Below are 11,511 nucleotides of genomic sequence, written 5' to 3' on the forward strand. Positions count from 1 at the left end.
TTGTGCAGGGTGAGAGAGGACACAGGGTGAGAGGGGGGTATGCAGGGTGGGAGAGGACGCAGGGTGAGAGAGGGGTGGGAGAGGACACAGCGTGAGAGGGGGGTGTGCAGGGTGGGAGAGGACGCAGGGTGATAGAGGGGTGTGCAGGGTAGGAGAGGACGCAGGGGGAGAGAGGGGGTGTGCAGGGTGAGAGAGGACGCAGGGGGATAGGGGGTGTGCAGGGTGGGAGAGGACGCAGGGGGAGAGAGGGGGTGTGCAGGGTGAGAGAGAACGCAGGGGGAGAGAGGGGGTGTGCAGGGTGAGAGAGGACACAGGGTGAGAGGGGGGTGTGCAGGGTGGGAGAGGACGCAGGGTGATAGAGGGGGGTGTGCAGGGTGGGAGAGGACGCAGGGGGAGAGAGTGGGTGTGCAGGGTGAGAGAGAACGCAGGGGGAGAGAGGGGGTGTGCAGGGTGAGAGAGGACACAGGGTGAGAGGGGGGTGTGCAGGGTGGGAGAGGACGCAGGGTGATAGAGGGGTGAGAGAGGATACAGCGTGAGAGGGGGGTGTGCAGGGTGGGAGAGGATGCAGGGTGATAGAGGGGTGTGCAGAGTGGGAGAGGATGCAGGGTGAGAGGGGGGTGTGCTAGGTGGGAGAGGACGCAGGGTGAGAGGGGGGTGTGCAGGGTGGGAGAGGACGCAGGGTGATAGAGGGGTGAGAGAGGATACAGCGTGAGAGGGGGGGTGCAGGGTGGGAGAGGATGCAGGGTGATAGAGGGGTGTGCAGAGTGGGAGAGGATGCAGGGTGAGAGGGGGGTGTGCTAGGTGGGAGAGGACGCAGGGTGAGAGGGGGGTGTGCAGGGTGGGAGAGGACGCAGGGTGAGAGGGGGTTGTGCAGGGTGGGAGAGGATGCAGGGTCATAGCGGGGTGTGCAGGGTGATAGTGGGGTGTGCAGGGTGAGATAGAACGCAGGGTGAGAGGGGGGTGTGCAGGGTGGGAGATGACGGAGGGTGAGAGGGGGGTGTGCAGGGTGGGAGAGGATGCAGGTTGATAGCGGCGTGTGCAGGGTGAGATAGAACGCAGGGTGAGAGGGGGGTGTGCAGGGTGAGAGGGGGGTGTGCAGGGTGGGAGAAGACGCAGGGTGAGGGGGGTGTGCAGGTTGGGAGAAGACACAGGGTGAGAGGGGGGTGTGCAGGTTGGGAGAAGACGCAGGGTGAGGGGGGGGGGGTGCAGGTTAGGAGAAGACGCAGGGTGATTGGGTGTGCAGGTTAGGAGAAGACGCAGGGTGAGGGGGGTGTGCAGGTTGGGAGAAGATGCAGGGTGATAGGGGGTGTGCAGGGTGGGAGAGGAACATATATGATGTTTTTGATTTAATATTAAAGCCTACCAGTAAGTTCACTGTGTGGCTCCAGCGGCGGCAGGAACCGGGTGCACCGTGCACCCCATCTGAGAACCCTGCGGCGGCAGGAAAAAGAACAAGGAGCACCGTGAGAGTCCGGCAGCAGCAGGGACGAGTGCGGGGCGCATCGCACGTGGGCGCCCGGCGGGGCTACAGCAGGGACGGGAGCAGCATCTATAAGTGCAGCAGGCTGGCCACTTCCTCCGCCTCCTGCTGCACTCAGCTGTCCTGACTTCTATGCGGCACCGGCGGCTACGAGTATGCCTGCCAGTGCCGAGGGGATCCTGGAGCGCTGCAGATCGGATCGGTAAAGATCCGACCTGTGGCGGATGGCAGGGGGCCCTTTTAGAAAGGGGGGCCCGGGGTACTTACCCCCAGGAACCCCCCCTTAATCCGGCTCTGGTTAACTACTTCACATCTACCTGTATTTGTGAAGGCTTTCACATTGCTATATTTGTTGCACACTTCTTATTGCCATATAGTGTGTTATACTGTTACTGCAGCTATGTCTAGCAAAGGCAAGGGTAACAAGGAGGCTGCTACTCCTCTTATGCTGGTCTCATGCAGGTCCTGTTCAGCGGTCTTGTCCCCTCAGGATATTGTACAGAATGGTTTGTGTGCATCTTGTTACAGTATATCCCACCTAACCAGCCAGCCCATCCAGCTCCTGTTCAGGTTCCCCCCTGGGCTTAATTTTCACAGGTGTTGACACAGATAGCTAAAACTTCTACTTTGCCTATCCCTACGGCATCTTCCCTAAAGGAGACTACAGATAAGAAGATTGAAGCCTGTCTCCAATCTATCTATTGTCTTACAGGGCTATTACTAGACCGGCTATGGCCGCTGCCTGGGTGGCTAAGGCCATTGAGACCTGGGCAGAGGCTTTGGAGGAAAGCCTTCCCTCTGATGTTACCCGGGAAAAACTTTCACACATCAGTCATATCAGAAATGCAGCCTCCTGCTTAGGTGAAGCAGCTTTGGATACTGGTCTCCTGGCTTCCAAGGAGTCTGCTATCTCAGTGGTAGCTCGTCGCATCATCTGGCTATGCTCATGGAAAGCTGCACGGACTCCAAGAAGACCCTGGAATCACTGCCTTACTCTGGTGAAATCCTGTTTGGCGTGGAATTTCACAAAATTGTGGTTGTTCTGGCAGCCTCTAAAACAGCTATCCTTCCCTCAGCATCTACCCTGAGGCCTCTGACATCGTCCTTTCGACTCCAAGGCAAAGCTAAAGGACTGTCCTTCCTTCGCCAAGTTGGCTTCCACAAAGGCCTCCAAGCCCAGGGCCAAACAAGCCTGGACTACCAGACTACCAAGTCTGAAGATAAACCCTCAGCCTTATGAGACGGGCCTCCTCCTGGGGGATCCCAGGGTGGGTGGTCGACGTCTCCAGTTCGCACAGTACTGGCGTCAGACCACAACAGACGCCTGTGAGCAAGAAGTGGTCTCTCACAGGGGGTGGTATTCATGTGACCGCCGGTCAGCTGACCGACAGTCACATGACCTCCTCCACCAGCCCGACGGCTCACTATCCCGATGGTCGGCATGCCGACCAACAGGGACTATTTCCACTCGTGGGTGTCCACGACACCCATAGAGTGGGAATAGAACCCGTGGCGACCGCAGGTCACCACCGAGCCCGCAGCGTGGCGAGCACAGCGAGCCCGCAAGGGGCTTGCTGCACTCGCCCCTCCCCGCCGGGATCCCGGCGTCAGGTAAGCTGACCGGCGGTCTCCTGACCGCCGGTCAGCAGTACTACACCCCTCACAGGTTCTCTCTCTCTTTCTGGAGACACCCCCCCCCCCCTCCAGCAGTTCTATTGCACAGGGCCTTCATCATCCTCCAGAGGGCCAATCGGTCCCTACTGTAATCGTGGTTAGTAATCCCTGTCCCTTTGTCACAGCGAGGGATGGGTTTTTTACTGTACCCTTTTCTTGGTTCTGAAATCCAATGGATCTCATCGGCCTATTCCCAATCTTTTGCGCTCCAGGGGGCTCAGGAGGACATGGGGCTGCGTGTGTCCTTCTGTGAGGGGCGCGCTGAGCCACCAATGATACCCAACACTGGCATCAGAGACTGACAGGGGTTTTAACCCTTTGTTAATCGCAAAAATTACCTCAGGCCAGTCTAAATAAGAGCAGGAAGCCAAGCGCCATTAAGTGGGCGGGGCTTCACTGAGAGCGGATCCAGCAGCTCACCAGCACCATTTTCCCTCTGCAGCATGGTCTGAGAGGCTTCACCGGGACAGCGCAGCTCCTCCAAGCCGACTCCAAGTCTCCTCAGCGGTACCAAGGGGTCTTAGAAGGGGCAGGAGCAGTGTTGAATATTAAGCCCTATTAAGGGACCCAGCTGATTATATCTTGGCTACAGGGGCGCTGTGTGTGACTGGCTCCGATCTCTGTGTCTCCGTAGGGGCTCTGTGTGAGTTAACTGTGTTTTCCTTTTCTGTGTTTTTCTGTGTGTGGGTGTGTGAGTATCCATTCACATTACCATGTCCAGGGACTGTGTTTTCTGCACCGCTGAGTGCCTTTCTTACCCTGGAGACTCACTACCCTGTACCCAGGATAGTACTCACTCTCAAGCTAGTGGGGCAGAATCCCCATGGTTAGCTTCTATTAAAGGGATGATTTTGAATATTTCGACCAAATTGTCCAATAATGAGAAAGAGACACAAATTTTAAGGCAATCTATGGATGACCTGATAAATAGAGATTCAGTTCCCATACCAGTGTCTACTATCCCTGCCATTTGCCCGCAAAAGCGTTCTCTGGCCCAGCTCATGCAGGATGACACTGATGTCGATACATCAGACCCAGAGGAGGGTGAGGTGGATGCTACCCGGGGGGATGCTGTCTTATCACAGTGCATATAGGCCCTGATAGAGGCTATCAGGGATGTCCTACACATTCCTGATAAGACGGCGGAGGTGGAGGAGGAATCCTTTTTTAATGTAAAAATGAAATCCTCGGCTACTTTTCCTGCATCAAAGGAATAAATGCCCTGTTTGAAGAAACTTGGGCTAACCCTGACAAGAAGTTTCAGATTCCTAAGAGATTGATTACATCCTTTCCCTTTCCCCTGGACGATAGAAAGAAATAGGAAAACCCGCCAATTGTCGATGCTTCTGTATATAGGCTGTCGTGTAAGATTGTCTTACCGGTGCCTGGGGCAGCTTGCTTAAAGGACACAGCTGACAGCAAAATTGAGAACACTCTCAAATCACTATACATGTCAGCGGAAGTGGCCCAGAGGCCCACTATTGCTTGTGCATGGATCACTAGAGCCAGCGCAAAATGGTCAGGTAACCTAATTGACAGTTTAGACACCTTATATTTGGGGGACATTGTTTTACTCCTGCAGAATATCCAAGATTCTGCTAATTTTATGGTGGAGGCCTTGAAGGAAATTGGTTTGCTCAATGCACGCACCACAACCATGGCAGTGTCAGCACGCAGGGGATTGTGGCTGCGACAGTGGACTGCGGATGTGGACTCCAGGAAAGGCGTGGAAAATCTGCCATTCACAGGGGAGGTCCTGTTCGGGGATGAACTGGATAAACAAATCTCCAAGGCTACAGCGGGTAAGTCTACATACCTTCCTTCCGCTGCACCCCTAGCTAGGAAAACCTACGCTGCTCTAACTCTCCAGTCCTTTCGGACTGCGAAATTGATAGGCAAATCCAAAGGTTCCTCTTCTACCTTCAAAGGTAATAGAGGTAAACCCAGGAGACCAGCAGCGGTGGGTTCTCAGGATCAGGCCTCTGGGTCTGCTTCCTCAAAGCCTTCAGCATGACGGTGGACTGCACTGCCTGGAAGACAGGCAGGTGGGAGCACGGTTACGTTATTTCAGTCACGTCTGGGCAATGTCTTAGACCTTATCGACCAGGGTTACAGACTGTAATTTCAGGTACTCCCACCTCAGAGATTCTTCAAATCAGGCTTACCAGCTTCTCTGGAAGCAAGTGTGATTTTACAGGCAGCAATTCAAAAACTGGTTCAGACTCAGGTCATTGTCTCAGTTCCACTTCACCTACAAAACAATGGTTATTACTCCAACCTGTTTGTGGTACCGAAACCGGATGGTTCGGTAAGACCTATCCTAATCCTCAAATCAGTGAATCTATATTTACAGGTGTTCAAATTCAAGATGGAGTCCTGAGAGCGGTGATCTCAAGTCTGGAGGAAGCAAATTCCTGGTGTCTCTGGACATCAAGGATGCGTACCTGCACATTCCGATTTGGCCGCCTCATCAGGCTTATCTACGGTTTGCAATACAGGACTGTCACTTCCAGTTTCAGGCCCTGCCCTTTGTCCTCTCCACAGCACTGAGGGTATTCACCAAGGTAATGGCAGAGATGATGTTTCTCCTCCGCAAGCAGGGAGTGAACATAATACCATACCTGGATGACCTGCTGATAAAAGCGCCTTCCAGGGAGAGGTTGTTAGACAGCATTGTCCTCTTAACCTGACTTCTCCAAGATCACGGGTGGATTCTGAATATACCAAAATCCCACCTGGAACCAACACGGAGGCTTCCGTTCCTAGGAATGATACTGGAATTGGTAATCCAGTCAATGGTGCGGGATGTTCTAAAACCAACCCGGATATCGGTGCATCTGTGCATTCGCCTTCTGGGGAAGATGGTGGCCTCTTACGAGGCTTTGCAGTACGGAAGGTTTCATGCAAGGCCATTCCAGCTGGATCTGTTGGACAAATGGTCCGGATACCATCTTCACATGCACCAGAGGATTCGTCTGTCACCAAAAGCCAGGATTTCTCTTCTGTGGTGGCTTCAGATTTCTCACCTGACTGAGGGTCGACGGTTCAAGATTCAAAATTGGATCCTGCTAACCACGGATCAAGCCTCAGAGGTTGGGGAGCAGTCACCCAAGGGGAACAATTCCAAGGAAAATGGTCCAGTCAGGAAGCCATTCTTTCAATCAACATTCTGGAACTAAGGACCATCTACAATGCCCTTCTACTAGATTTGCATCTTCTGAGAGATCAAGCCATTCAGGTTCAGTCGGACAATGTGGCGGCAGTAATGTACATAAACCAACAGGGCAGAATGAAGAGCAGAGCTGCAATGTCAGAGGTAACAAAGACACGCGGTGGCGCTGTCGGCAATCTTCATTCCGGATGTAGACAACTGGGAAGAGGACTTCCTCAGCAGACACAATCTCCACCCAGGAGAGTGGGGCCTTCACACGCAGGTGTTCGAGTCCTTAACAAGTCAGTGTGGAATGCCACAGATAGACATGATGGCCTCTAGTCTCAACAAGAAGCTAAAGCGGTATTGTTCCAGGTCGAGGGACCCGCAAGCAGTGGCGGTGGACGCTCTGGTGACTCCGTGGATCTACCAGATGGTTTACGTGTTTCCACCTCTTGCACTGATCTCAAGAATTCTCAATAGAATAAAAAGGGAAAAGGTTCAAGTAATTCTCATTGCTCCGCATTGGCCGAAAAAGGCCTGGTACGCGGAACTACTGGAGTTGCTCCTGGAGGACTCTGCCTCTGCGAGAGGATCTTCTGCATCAGGGGCCGTTCATTTATCAAGACTTACCGTGGCTACGTTTGACGGCATGGAGGTTGAGTGTCAGATTTTAGCCCGGAAAGGCACTCCGAATAAGGTTATTCCAACCCTGATCCAGGCTAGGAAAGGGCTAAGCATTACCACCGTTTTTGGAAAAAATATGTCTTGTGGTGTGAAAATAGGAAATTTCCTGCAGTGGAATTTCAACTGGGACATTTTCTCCTTTTTCTACAGTCAGGTGTGGACGTGGACCTACGTTTGGGCTCCTTGAAAGTCCAGATTTCGGCCTTGTCCATTTTCTTCCAGAAACAATTGGCTTCCCTCCCTGAGTTTCTGACGTTTTTGAAAAGTGTTCTGCACATCCAACCGCCCTTTGTGCCTCCCACGGCACCTTGGAATCTTAACGTGGTGTTGCGGTTTCAGCAATCAGACTGGTTTGAACCTTTACAGGTAGTGGATGTTACGTTTCTTACGTGGAAGACTGTTACACCATTAGCCTTGGCTTCCGCAAGGCGTGTGTCCGAACTGGGGGCGTTGTCTCACAAAAGCCCCTATTTGATTTTTCATGAGGATAGAGCTGAACTCAGAACTCGTCAGCAATTCCTTCTAAAGGTGGTGTTGGCATTTCATATCAACCAACCTATTGTGGTTCCGGTGCTTACAGACACCTCTACTACCTTAAAGTTGTTGGATGTTGTGAGGGCTTTGAAGATTTATGTGAAGCGGACAGCCCGTCACAGAAATTTTGACTCGCTGTTTGTTCTCTATGATCCCAAGAAAATTGGGTGCCCTGCTTCAAAGCAGTCTATTGCTCGCTGGATCAGGTGTACTATCCAGCAGGCTTATTCTACGGCAGGCTTGCCGGTTCCTAAAGTACAGGCCCACTCTACTAGGTCGGTGGGTTCTTCCTGGGTGGCTGCCCGGGGTGTCTCGGCTTTACAGCTCTGCCGAGCAGCTACTTGGTCGGGTTCGAACACGTTTGCTAAGTTCTACAAGTTCGATACTTTGGCCTCTGAGGACCTTCAGTTTGGTCAATCAGTTCTGCAGGAACCTCAGCACTCTCCCACCCGGTTTGGGAGCTTTGGTACATCCCCATGGTACTAATGTGGACCCCAGTATCCTCTAGGACGTAAGAGAAAATAGGATTTTAATTACCTACCGGTAAATCCTTTTCTCGTAGTTCGTAGAGGATACTGGGCGCCTGCCCAGTGCTTCGTGTTTCCTGCGCTGTTACTTATTTAAGCAATTTTGTTGGTTCAGCTGTTGCTGTTCCTGTTCAGTTTGGTTAGCATGGCTTTCCTCTTGTTTGTGTGTGCTGGTTCGAATCTCACCACTATTCTGTTACATCCTTCCTCAGGATATGTCCGTCCCCTCGGGCACAGCTTCTAGACTGAGTCTGGTAGGAGGGGCATAGAGGGAGGAGCCAGTGCACACTATTGATTTCTTAAAGTGCGCAAGGCTCCCAGTGGACCCATCTATACCCCATGGTACTAATGTGGACCCCAGTATCCTCTATGGACTATGAGAAAAGGATTTGCTGGTAGGTAATTAAAATCCAATTAATACCATTAAAATGTCAAAAATAGGTCTATTTCCACCAATACGTTCTACCATTATATTTGCTCCACAGTTGCATTACATTAATAGCCATTACAATGTATTCCTAATCACCACCAATCCCACATTACATTAATAGCCCCACATTATTGAAAAGACAGCCCATATTAAATGTAGTCTCCACAATGCATGAATAGCCTCCCTTAGCTCTATCATTACTTTAATTGCCTCTTCCATCCACCATGTTGCATAAATACCCCCATCTCTAATTACATTTATATCCCACAACACATTTTAATATGTTCAGGGGTTGGCATTTATCAATAATCACATTTGCAGTGTGACCTGGGCGCGATATTGGTGCCGAAAATCTCACTGCAGTATGTGATAATACAGCCCGAATGTCAGGGCCGTTATTTCGTATGGGCTCAATGGGCACTTGCCCAAGGGCCCCAGATGTCTAAGGGCTCTAGACTGATAGCTGGGGGTCTCCTCTTTTCAGGGATACCAGATATTTGAAAATCGGCCCTGGGGAACCTGAGATATCCGTCTTCTAAGCCGTGGTCCCCATCCAAGCCTGTTAATTGCTCTTCCCAACCAGATATCTCTGGTTCTATCTGATTTAGAGTTTTTCTGGGGGTATACTACAAAAGCTGGGACTCTCCTCTTTCACTGGACACTAGCAGTGTCTCTCTACTATGCCCAGAACCAGAGATATGAGCCTTCCAGCATCTGGTCCCTGCTCCAGCTCCACACACCTAATATGCAGTTTTATATTTTCGTCGGTGGATTGCTCTGGTTCCTGAACTCTGATCCCTAGGTCACCAGTATCTCCTGAAAGGTGGGATTCTCTAGTTTTTAATCCCATTAAAAGCTAAGAAATCTATTTCCAGGAACTGGAGATATCTGCAGTCAAGCAAGCTGTCCTCCTACCAGAAAATGATAAATATTAAGCCCACTCCACTATCCACCCCTCCCTTATGTATTAAACACCCCTACTACCGGGGGCCCTTCATTCAGCCCGATGCCCCTTCTACAGTTTAGTGTTCTCCCTCCCGCCCCATCTCCCATTGTCTGTGCAGAAAAGTATAAATTAGCAGAAATTACTGCTCCAGATCCTGCATGGTGAGTGGAAGATAGAACACCCCCCTACCGCCCGCGGGACATCAAAGCTGCCGCTGATAACACCCCCCACCCCTACCGCTGGAGGATGGGTAGGGTCCCCAGTACATTTGCTTTGCCCAGGAGCCTACACTGCTCTTAAGACGGCCCTGCCGAATGTATCACTATCCATCCCTGCAATGTGCTTGGAATGAAGAGACGACATCAGCAGTCTTTTCAATCCTCTATTCTGACTCCTGCGCATCAGTCTGCTGACCACGCATGTGCTGGGGCCATTGCTGACTCTCCCAGTATATTTTGTGAAGAGCAGCACCATTGTCTACAGCAGTGCAATGCCATATTGAGATGGCAGTAACTGTGGGTCCAAATCTGGAAGGATTGCATCCCCCATAGGAATTTATAGGCTGTGGCTGCTGTCGATAATGGAGGAACCTCAGCAGATATCTCTGATACTATCTCACCTTAAGAAGTGAATCCAGTGTAGTAACAATGCTTTTTTATTGTGCACGTGAGTCTAAAGGCGGTCACACACAGCCGATGCAGGAATGCTGGCGATGAGCGACTACATCGTTGAACGATATACTGTAGCGTTGAACGATATAGCACATACACACTGAACGGATATGCAGCTCAGCGGGAGCGCGCATCGTTCATCGGTCACCAATATTGGCCCCATACACACTGGACGATATAAGACTAAAAATAAACGATAACGCTCATTGATTACGGTCAGTATTCAATGAGCGACCAAATCCGACTGTCGGATTTGGCTGCTCCTGACAACTGTCACAGCCGCTCATACCCCGTGCTGTCCCATCTGTGCTGCTGCTGTTGTTTCCCATCACTGACCTACTTCACACCTCACCCGTCCACGCTCTGTCCACGATCGTCTCCTCACTCGTCCACGGTCCATCACCACTCCTCTCCTCACATAGTCTCGTCCCATCCTACCTGTCCCCGCTCGCCCTCTTGACCTGTCCCTGCTCCCCCGTTTCATCTTGTTATTTAGGACCTCATTTAAAGTTACACGTAAAACAAAAATGCACACAAAATTTTTTTCATGTGAATTTTGCTACAGTAGTTCAACTTAAAATCCAGTGTATCACTGGGACTCCTGGTATCCGGTCTATAGATCTACACTAAGGGGTACATTTACTAAGCAGTGATAAGAGTGGAGAAGTGAGCCAGTGGAGAAATTTCCCCATCAACCAATCAGCACTGAAGAAACATCTATAATTTGCATACTATAAAATGATACAGAGCTGCTGATTGGTTGATGTGGAAATTTCTCCACTGGCTCACTTCTCCACTCTTATCACTGCTTAGTAAATGTACCCCTAAAAGATCTACAGTCACTAGGTTGACCACTAAAGGTAGACATGCATTAGAGCGACAGGGTCAAAAGGTCGAAATGTAAAAGGTAGACAGTTCAAAAGGTCGACAGGGTCAAAAGGTCAACATGACAATAGTCAACAAACATGGTAAACACAAGTTGTTTTCATTTTCTTTCATTTGTGTATACTTTACGATTGGGAATAGTAACCTGTGCCAAGTGCAGCGGTAGCTGAGTATGGCGTGCTGAGCAAAGCGGTAGCGGAGTATGGGGAGCTAAGCGAGCCATGCGAGGGGACGTGGTACACTAATGGGGCTTGTTTGTGGCAGAAAAGCGACAAAATACCCCCCAAAAAAAGTTGAACTTTTGACCCTGTCGACCTGTGAACATCATGTGGTACTGATGCGTCCAAACCATATGTCTCACGCTGGAACACAAAACTGGATGTCCGCAGCTAGCTACTCCAAAAGAATGCAAACAACTTCTAATGCAGCTACCAGTTACTAAGGTGACCAATCCTGGGTCATTTTTTCAATTGGTTTGTATCCTGTGTGCTTCCCCCCCCCCCCCTTCCTTGCTTTGCTCCGCACA

The sequence above is a fragment of the Pseudophryne corroboree genome, chromosome 6 (assembly GCF_028390025.1).
Source record: "Pseudophryne corroboree isolate aPseCor3 chromosome 6, aPseCor3.hap2, whole genome shotgun sequence".
Classification (NCBI taxonomy): Eukaryota; Metazoa; Chordata; class Amphibia; order Anura; family Myobatrachidae; genus Pseudophryne; species Pseudophryne corroboree.